A 12803-nucleotide genomic window follows, 5' to 3' on the forward strand; every position below is an offset into this window, starting at 1 on the left:
AAAGACAACAACAACAATACAACCAGCAACAACTACATCAGCGACAACAGCACCAGAACCATCAAGCAAATGGACCTCTATGGAAATAAATCCATCTACTAATATCAACAACTTATCAGAATTTCATGGTGAGGCTGTTATTTCTTGAAGCTCAGAGCCTTAATATTAAATTATTTATTGCTGGTTTGGTTTGGCCTTTTTCTTCATCAATGATTGTGTGGATCTAATAATTATTTTTCTATCAGGTTGGTTTTGGTCGTTCATCATTCGTCCCGTTTGTTTGGCATTGATGATAATAACTGTTCTGGTGATCAGTGGATGGAAGAAAACAAAAGGTGAAAACATATTTTGTTCATTGTAAATTCATCCTGCTGGTGTAATTTTTTAATTTTAAGATTATATAAAAAACAAGGAATTATTATATTAAGACTGTTAACATACACACACCAACACAGATCATTAATCTTGTAAATGATGATCATTAGAAAACAGACAGGAATTAAGTTTTCACAGCATAAAACTGAGCCTAAATCTGCTTCTTTTCAGGAAATAAATCAACAGAGGAAGAATAAAGTCAAGTGAGTGAATCACTGAATAAATATATAGTTGTTTTAACTGGAAAGTCAGAGTTTAGTTGATATTGTTGTTTTTTTCACTGGGGGAAACTTTGAAGTCACTTGACCTTGTTGCAAGCCAATGTAAATTAATTAGCCGAATAAAACGTAGGACTGTGTTGTGGGAAATAATAACTTATTCCCCAGTTACTTATTGAATTAAAGGAAACAGTGAATTGATCAAGTTCCAGCATTTTATTGAGAATCAGATCAGGGATTAAAAATAATCGCACCCACAGCCCATTGCAGCCTTCAGCCCTGATCTGCCCTGACTCTCACTCTGATTCTGACCGGCTCCCAGCTATTGCACCTTGCTAAACCAGGCTGCAGTTTAGCCGTGAGTCATAACAAAAAAAACAACTCACAGTCTTAACATTTCCAATTCTGCACAATAAATATGCAAACAATGACCGTGACGAAGCAGGCATCTAGGGGAGACTGGAGCAGATGAGCAGACCCTCACACCCACTGGGAGAGAAGTGACTTCTAGGAGCCAAGCTGTATTTTTCTGTAGGACTGTATCATCTGTATCATCTATAGGAGTACATGAAGTAATCCAGCTGAGTACTCCCTCCAGGATGGTATTCCAGCTAAACAGAACACCAGGCCAGATGTGGCAACAATGAGGAGAAAAAGATAGAAAACAGAAAGTTAAAACTGAAATAACAGAAAATAACACAAAACTGGAGCTTCTTAAGAGAACACAGCAGTGTGGGAGAAAGTGGCTTAGATGTCTTCCAGCAGCCTAAGCCCAGAGCGGCATAATTAAAAAGACAGCTCTGGATAAGTTAAGCCACTGTAACTATAAACATTTCCTTTAAGATAAAGGAAAGGTTTGAGCTTATTAAAAGTAGACAGGGTGTCTGACCAAAACTGGGAGTTGGCTCCACAGGTCAGGAGCCTGATAGCTGAAGGATCTGCCTCCCATTCTACTTTTAGAGACTCTAGGAACCACCAGCAGACCTGCAGTCTGAGAGCGAAGTGCTCTGTTAGGAACATACGGGGTAATCAGAGCTCTGATATATGATGGAGCTTGATCACTAAGGGCTTTATACGTTAGAAGGCTTATTTTGCTCTTAAAGTGTCTTTTTTTGTTTAATGTTTCTTTTTAGGTCTCCAAAACTTTGACATACAGCTCTGTGAATAAAGCTTCTGCTCAGACTACCATTGATCCAGACAGCCTCTACTGAAGCATCAGTAAATAAGTGACATTAGATGTTTTAAATCAGGTGAATTATTTTCATTGTAAGCAAGCAGTATCAAAAGGGCTTTAATTTAGTTTAATCTGACTAGTTACAGATTGTTTTCCAGAGAATCAGTCTGGAAATACCACCACTGAGCAGTGAGTTCCTCTAGTGGAGAAAAGCCTAAAATACAGACCTTGTATGTATGTGATGTACTTTTTCAATACATAATTTTTTTTTTAACTAATGCTGTTTAAATAAAATTGAAGGCTTGAGCAATACATGTAAAACTGTCTTATTAGGATATTGTCCAATTATAATTTTCTTTAATGCTTTTTTGTACAACATGCATGACAACAACATTATAAATATCTATAAAGTTTTGTGGTTTCACACTTTAAAATGTCTGCTAAATATATTTCAATAACGTCAGACATGTTGAAGTTTAAATCTTAAAAAAGAAACCGACCAACAGACCAGAACCCAGAGCTGCTCACATTCCCACAGTTAAACCAGCTGTGATATAAACAGAAACCATCACCTCACCAACCACAGACCATGCTACATCTCATCATCTTTAAAGTCAAACGATTCTTAATGTTCATGAGAAAAATAAAACTTGCAGGTTGTGTATGGTCACACGAAGATATCTATATCCCACAAGCTTTAGCCCTTTATTCCATTATTTTCTCTAGATATTTTTATATAGGATGAACTAGATGGATGTGGTATTGATTTTTTTATGAAACCGGTAATAAAAAGCTTGTCAGATTAAAAAAGGACAAATGAGAGATTGATAAAATAACAGATGTGAGAGACAGTATGAAGCTCCAGTTTTCATCACCCTGGTGTGTTGGTTTGCTTCTGGTTTCTCTCTAAAGTCTCTGACCAGAGGATCCCTGCTGGAGGACGTGGCTGACCTGCAGCAGACAACACACCTGTCTGCTATTACTCTGATATGACGGATGGAGATTAGATTATGTAGTTTAGATCATGTTGAAGCATCAAGCATAATTATATAACTACTATAATTTTCTCGTTAGCTGGTTTTCATTCTTCAAGAGGACATTATTTTATCATATACTTATGTATAAACTCTTCATTATATGTCTCTTTTTGTTTGCTGGTTTTGGCTAGTGAGGTCAATCAAGCAAATGTTTAAAATATTATTAACTTTTAATCTTGTTAATCTGAAAAAAACTGTGTTAAAAAAACATTAGTGAACTGGTTTCTTTTTGTTGGTTTATATGATATCTTACAGTAAATCTAGAAGAATTTTTCTTTTCACAAATATACATTTTTTCACTCTTCCCATTTTCCTTTTTTTTGCTGGTTTTAGCAAGAAGGGTTCATAAAAACAAACGTTAAAACTTTTAACACCCACTGTCATTATTTCCTTATATATCTTGTTACAGTTTTTATTGGTTGCTTTGACCTGTTTGAAGAAACTGGCAACCTCTCAGTTTTCAGCATCACCATCTCTGCAGAGCAAAAGACACCTCTTGCAAATGAGTTAACCCATTCTCATTGGTTTGACTCATTTTCCCCACCATTTTGCAAAACAGTTAACGCACATGTCATTCATGCAGTCCAAACTCCATTGCTTTAGCTGTGGTAGCAAAACAGAAACCATATGTTCCAAGCTCTTAGAAACTTCTTGATCAGAATGAAATCACTGAAGCACCTGATTGACACTTCTTTACACAATTTTTCAATTTGCAGTCAGTTTGCAGGCTTTACGTAAAAGGTGCCATGTTGTGTGTTGTTCTTTGCAACTTGGATGGTCAACGTAAGGCAGATGAGAGTCAGAGTAAGAGGTAGATGGGTCAGGGGAAGAAGATTATGAGAAAGAGGAATCCATGTGTGAGGTGGCGGTGTAGCTGGAAGGGCTGAAGCTACAGATAAAATTTGGGCAACTATGATTGATCATGTGGTAAATCATGGCCTTTCACTTGGAAGGGCAAGACAAAGAGTCCAACCTTTTCTCAATAGAAACAAGGTTGGATCCATGGTAAGAGTTTTTCGATGGGAGAGCAGGTATTGCTGCTATACAGTATATACATCTCTATTTATTCCTATAGAGGAATTCTTCAGTGCATGGAGATGGAAGGTATATGATCACTGCCCCTATGAGCAGATGCCCTCGCTCAATGCAATGACTGCTGCTGCCCAAGATGTAGATGCAGAGGCATGTCAAGGATGGATCAGGCATGCAAGAAGATTTTTACCTAGGTGCAAGGGAAAATATTGAATGTGATGTAGATGAGGCCTATTCGTCAGGACAAAATGGACTAGAAGGAACAAACAAAATAGTATTTTCTGTTGGAATCTTTCATTTTTTGGAATATTTCATTTGTTTATCTGGAAAAAAAGAATGAAGAATCAATAAAATTTGCATCACAACATATTTGCTTCTAGATCCATTTTTTGCAACAAGGCAAAGTTGACTACAAATGACACTGACATGTAAGCTGCATACAGTCTTTGGCTACAATGAACCAGCAATGCTGCACTGATTCACATTGAGTGTGGTATTTTGTATTTTGTTGCCCCTTGTGTAACGAATGATTGGAAGGGCTCAAACATTTGTGTGCAAGTTGTGTTGTTTGAGGGCAAAATGTGCTTTTGGATCATATGTTAAATATTTTGGCAGAGTTGGAGCCTTTTGCAAACAAAATGTTTAATTTTGACCATTGGTGCCACTGTTTAGGCCTCTGCGTTAACTGTTTTGAAAAATGTGGGTTTTGAGTTGACTGCTGTGTCAAAGCAATCTATAAAAACTGTAATTTGCTGAGAAAAAGTTGCATCAGTGACAAAATGACAAATGAGACAAAACAACTCATTTTTCTAACTAGCCCAGTGTTAGTGGTACAGTGCTGTGGTAAAATAAATAGCTATTTCTAAGAATGTTATCACATTCAAAGTAAACTTTCTGGATTTCTGGATAAATATTTGAAAATTATATTTAGATTCATCAGGATGTATGGATAATCAATTTCTTCGACAGGCATCCAGGTTTGTCAGATCAAACCTGGATGACATTCATTTTTCTCCTTTTAAATTCTGAAAAGACAGAATTTATCATCTTTACACCAGAGACCTTAAAAATAAACTTCTTAATCACTTAATCCGGATGCCACTTAATTGGCTTCTGGTAATAAAGTAAAAAATCTTGGTGTTATTTTTTACCACTCCATGTCATTTAAATCCCATATTAAACAGGTGTCCAGAGTTTCCTTTTTCCAGAATATTGCCAAAATTAGAAATATTCTGTCCAGGGGTGATGCTGAAAAACTAGTCCATGCATTTGTTACTTCAAGGCTGAACTATTGTAATTCGTTACTATCACGAAGTCCACAAAATGCAGTTCAAAGTCTTCAGATGATCCAAAATGCTGCAGCAAGAGTTCTGATGAAAATCAACATGAGGGATCATATTTCTCCAATTTTAGCTTCCCTTCATTGGCTTCCTGTTAAATCAAGAATATAATTTAAAATTCTTCTTCTAGTGGCTTATCCAATCATATGCACTTGGACAGAAAGTCACAGATGTGTTGTTTTATATCAAAGATTGAAATTTTCTGCACAAAGGCTTAGTTTTAAAACAAAGGAAGAAGAAATCATCAGAGCAACAGCTTCTATCTAAAGCTTTGGCCGCTGGATAAAACTAACAGCTCACTGACCACAGATATAAAAGTCATAGAGTAGAAGAGTTGTTGTTAGGGATGTTAAATAAATATGTGAGCAAAAGTTCAAAACTAGAGAAGTAAAGCATTTGAATGGAGAGTTGCAATGGGATAAGTTAAAAAGTGGATGATCATTTTTTATGTTTCATTTTTATTTAGAAATACCAAATAATAAATGGCAGATATGGGACAGAGAGTGAAGTCATGATGAGGAGGTAAGATAAAATAAGATAGACTTATTGACTTCACAGTGGAGAAATTCTCATGTCATGTCTCAATAATAAAAAGAAGGTGCCAAAAGGAGGAAAAGCTGCATGAAGTATATACAGTGTTTCCACATATATACAGTGGATCGAGAAAAATTTAATATAAAAAAGGAAATAAAGCCGAGATTTAAGATGACTGTTAGAACAACAGTGAGGTAGTGAGATAAATATAACAGCTGAAATCTCTTATTTAACAGGATTATTGTACAGGGTATTAAATAGTAATTGCACATTAGTTATTGCACAAGTTATTACAGTTATAGTGCAGCATTGTAAAGTCTGATAGCAGCAGGGATGAATGACCTGCGGTAGCGCTTCTTTTTACAGACAGGATGTCTAAGTCTGTCACTAAAGGAGCTGCTCAGCTCCTCTACAGTCTGGTGCAGGGGGTGGAAGGTGTTGTCCATGATGGATGTGATCTTGGACAACACCCACCTTTCAGCCACTTCCTCCACAGAGTCCAGAGTGCAGCCCAGGACAGAAGTGACCTTCCTCATCATCTTATTTTAGTCTATGACGATAGACAGAAGCGCAGGTCTATATCTCCTCCTCCATGCATGTCAGCTTCTCCCTGACCATCTGACCCGGTCCTTCCTTTGAATCTCCTTGGGTATCTCCGTTCAAATTCCCGGTATTCTGGATGGATTGTTTGGCGGAGCTAGTAGCTGGTCCCTGGAGTAAACAATGGTCTCACGCTGGCCGAGAGCAAATCCATGTAGAGAAGAATTAGAAAATGGTCCATAAAGCAGTTGCATCCATAATTGAAAAAAGTAAAGAGAAGAGTGGGAGCATACACACACAATTAGATTAATAGAATAGATAAAACTATAGAAAATTATAGTAAAAATAACGAAACACAAAGCCACTGACACAAGCAGCCTGCTCGTGTGGCCTTCAGTGTAATAAATAGATAAAAATAACCTATAGTCTTAGTTCTCTAATTTTGCAAACTTGTAACCTGTGCAACCGAACCCTTATGTGCACTTCCACTAGATGCACACTTCATAGAGGGGTGTAGTCGTAGGGTGGAGTGAGAGTATTGGGACAGGGGCCTAATGATAAGCCTAGGATTTTTTTACCCTGACCAGCTCTCCTAGAGTAATTTCCTGTCTCCAGGAATCGCCTGCATGCTGTTGAGACTACTGGGAGACACAATTAACCAACTGGTAATGGCATATATTGATGAGCCATCCTGGTGGAGTTGGCCTGCCTACTAACCTCTGTAGGGTCCAGGTTTTGCCACATGCTACCAGCAGTGACTCTGACCTCGGTCAAATGCAAAACTACTGAAAAGCTGTCAAAAAAAGCACAAGGAGGGAAAATGTCCGTGACCTCCACCTGCAAAACAGTGCCCTTTTTGGGGATCAGCTCATTGTTCCCCTTTCAATGACCTAGTTGTTGTTTTTCTATTAACACTAGAACAGCCAACAATGACTAACAATAGCCTCTTCTACTGACCTGGCCAGATCAATGATCCACAAGTTTAACTGTTTTAGATTAGAGACCTGTGCTGATGTGGTATTTGTTTAGTTTTTAAAGGGTTGAAAGTTAGTTCAAGATTACCACTGCAGACTGGTGGACCCTGCTGTCCAGGCACTTGATGAATGTATTAGTGGCTGAGGAGCTTCTCCTGTAACCAGTGGGTGGCCGATTGTATGGTTGCCACACTTCTATCATCTTGCTCCAGGGCAGCTGTGGCGACAATGTAGCTCACCACCGCCAGCGTGTGACTGAATGTAATGTGAAGCGTTTTGGAATCCTCGGACTTGATAAATATACGAGTGCAGGTCATATACCATTTTTAACAGTCCAAATGTATTGCAAGGTGTTGAACGTCAAGTGATTCAACCAACTTTATGATCTAGAACAGGGTTGGTGTCCTGCAGGTTTTAGATGTCTCCTCTCTCCAACAAGTTTGTTGAATCAGGACATCATATGCACCAGGGGTCACCAACCTTTTTGAAACTAAGAGCTGCATCATTGGTGTTGTGTCACACAAAGGGCTACCAGTACTGACATCTGAACTGAAAAGCCAGGGTTTACCTTAACTTTATGTAAAATAAGAATATTTTTCATGCTTTGTTATAGATATTGTTGTTTTTAAATTTACATAAATGCAAGTGTGAATAAAGAGGAAGAGTGACGGAATAAAATTAAGCTTTAGATGCAGCTCGCTGGTGGATTGTGATTCTTCTTAGAACAGGCTCATGGGCCCCACATGTGGTCCTCTGGGGCTACTTGGTGCCCGCGGGCCCCATGTTGGTGACCTGATCTAAATCTTGACAATCTGAGTCTACAGGACTGACTTTAGACTATTGACAATTTGAAAAATGTATGCAGAGTAATATTAGTAATACTATTATTTATTGCCATTAAGATTGGAAGAGGTCAAGGGACAAAAATAGATGTGGCTTTGAACCTTCTGCTCTCTCCAGAACTGGAAGCTGGTGAAGGATTCCTGATTGTTCGACTTTGTGCCTATTTAAATGTAAAGATATACCAAAATTTATAAAAACAAATCAATGTTCATGTTTTCTAGGAAGATGGGACTGCTAATCACTAGCTTTCAGTACTTAAGTACTTATCATGTTGAGGAAGCAAGCATGAACATATAACTCTTATAGTTTCCAGCTAATTTAATCTTTTTTGTTGGTTTACATATTATACAGTAAATCTAGAAGACATCCTTTTACCATATACTTAGTTTTACACAATTTACATTAAATGTTCATTTTTTTGCTGGTTTATGCTAAAGAGGTTCATAAAACAATTGTATAAAACTTAAAACATTTGCTATCATTGTTTCCTTTTAATCTGTTTAATCTCATGATAAAAAACTGCATCAGGGATGAAAGGACAAATGAGGAAAACCAAAACCTTTTAATAATTACCCCAGTGTTAGTGGTGCCATGCTGTGGTAACGTTCACTGCTCGTTATTTCTAAGAAGTGGATCAAACTGAAAGTAAAATGTCTGCTGGTATATTAGCATTTAAAGAAAATTAAGGTTAAAATATATTTAATGAATTAAATGCTGATAGGACAACAACATTTCAAGAAAAAAAGTCACAAATGTGATGTTTTATTTAAGAGTTTGACCTTCTCTGCACAAAGGCGTGGTTTTAAAACGAAGGAAGAAGAAAACCACCAGAGCAACAGCTTCTATCTACAGCTCTGACTGCTGGATGAAACTAACAGCTCACTGACCACAGATATAAAAGCTGTAGAGTTGTGGAATTAATATGTATACAAAAGTACAAAACTTGAAACAAAAACAAAAATTTTTGCATGGAGAATTGCAATTTAGAATTCTTTTTTTTATTTAGAAATGCCAAATAATAAATGGTGGATGTGATACAGAGTGAAGTCATGATGAGGAGGTAACACCTCTCAAACCACACAGCCCCTCATATATTCATCTGTTTCCTCTTTAGACTCTGAATCATTTGTGAACTTGTCAGCCAGAGAGACGGAGAGGAACAATGATCCCTGCTAGAAAGAGACAAACGTCTTTATTTCTGATACTGATGTTTCAGCTAACAGGTAAGAACTAAATATATTATCTTTCCTGAGACAGTCATGTTTCTAGAGACTTAGCAGCAGATGAATGTCTAAAATGATCATTACACTAAGGTAGTGATTTTCAAGTGTTTTCTATCAGAAGGAGAAATCCCCCCATCCCAAATTAATTGGTAAAAAATTTAATTCTTTTTAAACCTTTTTACATACCAATGGTTTCTAACAATTAGGCTTTTTCAACATTGCCACACCTTTTTAACAATGTAATATTAACAATATAAACCGCTTTTAGCCCGACTCGTACCTGTAGTCAACTTTTAATTAGCTTTGAACCTGATATGGCAAAAAAAAATATGAAGCCATTAATATTAATAAACTTCTATTACATCAAGTTTTGGACTTTTTAGGAGTTAAATGTATTCCTCATATTACTGACTGCAGGTACAAACAACAGGTTTTTTTTTCTCACATTTCCAATGATTTAGAAGGCCTGTATAATCTGGTAAAAAAAAAAGCAAGGTTGTGGGCCCTCCACAATACCTTTGCCCCCCCCCCCTCGCAACCACTCTTTAAAAGCACTCATTATTTTTTTAATCTTTTTTTCTGTCCTCTTTCTCTCAGCATCAGCAGCTGGAATAAATCTGTACTTGACAGTCAGAGTTGGTGATGAAGTCACTTTGTCTTGTGGAAATGTGATTTATACCTGGAATAACTGTAAAAGCACCACCTGGATATTAGGCTATAAGAACAATGCACCAGCTTTAACACTGTTTGAAACTGGACAGATTCACCAAGATGCAGCAGCTAAATCAGACAGACTGAGTGTTACAGCAGACTGTTCTCTGGTTATAAAGAACGTCTCAGTGGAGGATGCTGGTCTTTACATCTGCAAACAGTTCATAAACAGAGAACATCAAAGACCAGACTCTTACATTTATCTGTCTGTTGTTAACAGTGAGTATTTATATCATCACACTGGTGAGAACCAACCATCTAACAATAAACTGAGATATGATCTGAAACATAAAAAACAATATAACTAACTTCTTTCTCCTGCTCTTGTCTCATATCTCCATCTTCATCAGTGATTAAACAAAACCAGAAAGATAAAATCCTCTTAATCTGCTCTGTGATGGAATATGGCTACTGTAGAAACACAGTGGAGTGGCTGAAGGAGGGAACAGAGGAAAAGTTTTCAGACCAGGAGAAATCAGGACAGTCCTGCTCTGCTACTGTGACGTTTCCAGCATCTGTCCATAACTCAGAGTCAAACCTTCCTCCAGTCCTAAAGTGTAAAGTGACACATAGTCGCACTAATGAAGTGCAGCTGTTTGACTTCAGGCTTCGTTCCTCTGGTGGGAGAACAGGTGAGAACATTTTTACGAAATGGGGATGAAAAAACTAATTTAAGAATTTAAACTCTATAACACCGTTTCTGTTTCCTTATCTAATACTAAGCAGTTAAGAAATACTTTGATTTTATTAGGCCCGAGCAGCGAAGCGCTGCGAAGGCCTATTGTTTCTGTGTTGTTTCTTATTATTATTATTATTATTATTTTTATTCTGCCCCCCTAAAGAGGGGCCTTTTTGGGGGCTTTATCATATTCAAAAACTCACCAAACTTTGCAGATGCATGGTGACTGTTTAAAAATTTTGTATTTTAAGGTCGTCACAAAAATCTAAAGAAAAATGCCTCAACGGCGCCACCTAGAAATTTTCAAAGGACCCTTTGCTATTCACTTACTTCATCGTAGATTAATGAAATTTTGTACAGTTGTAGATCTAAGCAAGACGCTCAGAATTTACAATAAACGTCATAGTGCAAATATCACAGGAAGTCGGCCATTTTAGATTGAAGGTCGTAATTTTACCTCATTTTTTACGTTTACAGCATTGGTATTTGATCGAACTCGTCCTAGGGATTTCGAGCGAGCGGCTTGAAACTCGGTCAGTCTGATCATAAGGCATGGCCAATTAAAAGTTATCAAAACGGTGAGTTTTTGAGCATGTTGAAGGGGCGTTAGCAGGGGTCAAAGTTCACCTACTCGCCACAAAACAGAAAACTGTTATATCTCCTACACAGAAACACACAGAGGCACCAAACTTTCTGTGATTGATCATCATCGGGTCTTCTACAATATCCAATGGTCAAATGATGACATCACTTAGGCCACGCCCCCTGACAATAGGAAAAACTGTTATATCTCCTACACAGAAACACACAGAGGCACCAAACTTTCTGTGATTGATCATCATCGGGTCCTCTACAATATCCAATAGTCAAATGATGACATCACTTAGGCCACGCCCCCTGACAACAGGAAAAACTGCTATATCTCCTACACAGAAACACACAGAGGCACCAAACTTTCTGTGATTGATCATCATCGGGTCTTCTACAGTATCCAATGGTCAAATGATGACATCACTTAGGCCACGCCCCCTGACAACAGGAAAAACTGTTTTATCTCCTACACAGAAACACACAGAGGCACCAAACTTTCTGTGATTGATCATCATCGGGTCTTCTACAATATCCAATAGTCAAATGATGACATCACTTAGGCCACGCCCCCTGACAACAGGAAAAACTATTATATCTCCTACACAGAAACACACAGAGGCACCAAACTTTCTGTGATTGATCATCATCGGGTCTTCTACAATATCCAATGGACAAATGATGACATCACTTAGGCCACGCCCCCTGACAACAGGAAAAACTGCTATATCTCCTACACAGAAACACACAGAGGCACCAAACTTTCTGTGATTGATCATCATCGGGTCTTCTACAATATCCAATGGTCAAATGATGACATCACTTAGGCCACGCCCCCTGACAACAGGAAGTGTCATGTTTTATTGTCCATGGCTTTTACAGGCAATTCATGTCGTGAATACATTACATAAATAAGATAATAATTCTTAGTCAGAGGAAATCCAAGGCAAAAACAGTTAGAAAAGTTTTGGGTCCATATTTAATCAGAGTGAGACATCACAACTTTGTTAGATCTCTATGTGAATTACGTGAGATAGTGAGTGCTCTCACCTTAAAAAAAGATCTTTGACGTATTTTGCTCCGGTTAAAAGCTGCTTTTCAGCGATGAAGCTAGGGAAACTGCTAATGTTGAAGTTGAATTTGTTCTACACGCTTCTGCCTTGGAAAAATATTCGTCTTTTTACAAAAACAATGTTTAAAGCCAGATTTGGGAACAAAGGTTATTCAGAGAATGCAAGAAAAGGAAGCTTTTGTGGGGAACTTTTGTCCTAGCTGTCTAGCTGCATATGGCCCCAGGACAGCACAATAGTTTTCTTGAAGTTTAATTTTGGAGAAGTAGAAACAAGTATTAATTTCAAAAGGTAGGTAAAAAAGGAAAAAAGTTTTTACAAAATCTTAAAATGTTGGATAGTTGTTATTTCCATCTTGCTGTGAAAATTGGTGAAATATTATCATTTTTAATGCTTAGATATAAAATCGCAAGGCCATTACTAAAATTGCCTTTTGTTGAAAATGTTTTTTGGCATACCATACTT

The 12803-nt window shown here is 37.5% G+C and overlaps 1 long non-coding RNA gene across 1 annotated transcript in view; it reads left to right on the plus strand.

The window, feature by feature from the left end:
- The window catches only part of LOC118566118, a 55599-nt gene that overhangs the window by 26545 nt on the left and 16251 nt on the right, over nucleotides 1-12803 (plus strand). Inside the window, exons 2-4 of the long non-coding RNA XR_004932813.1 lie at nucleotides 246-335; nucleotides 547-578; nucleotides 1727-1811. This is a non-coding gene — a long non-coding RNA (uncharacterized LOC118566118). The remainder of the gene's footprint in view (nucleotides 1-245; nucleotides 336-546; nucleotides 579-1726; nucleotides 1812-12803) is intronic.

Source organism: Fundulus heteroclitus, chromosome 15 (assembly GCF_011125445.2).
Source record: "Fundulus heteroclitus isolate FHET01 chromosome 15, MU-UCD_Fhet_4.1, whole genome shotgun sequence".
NCBI lineage: Eukaryota > Metazoa > Chordata > Actinopteri > Cyprinodontiformes > Fundulidae > Fundulus > Fundulus heteroclitus.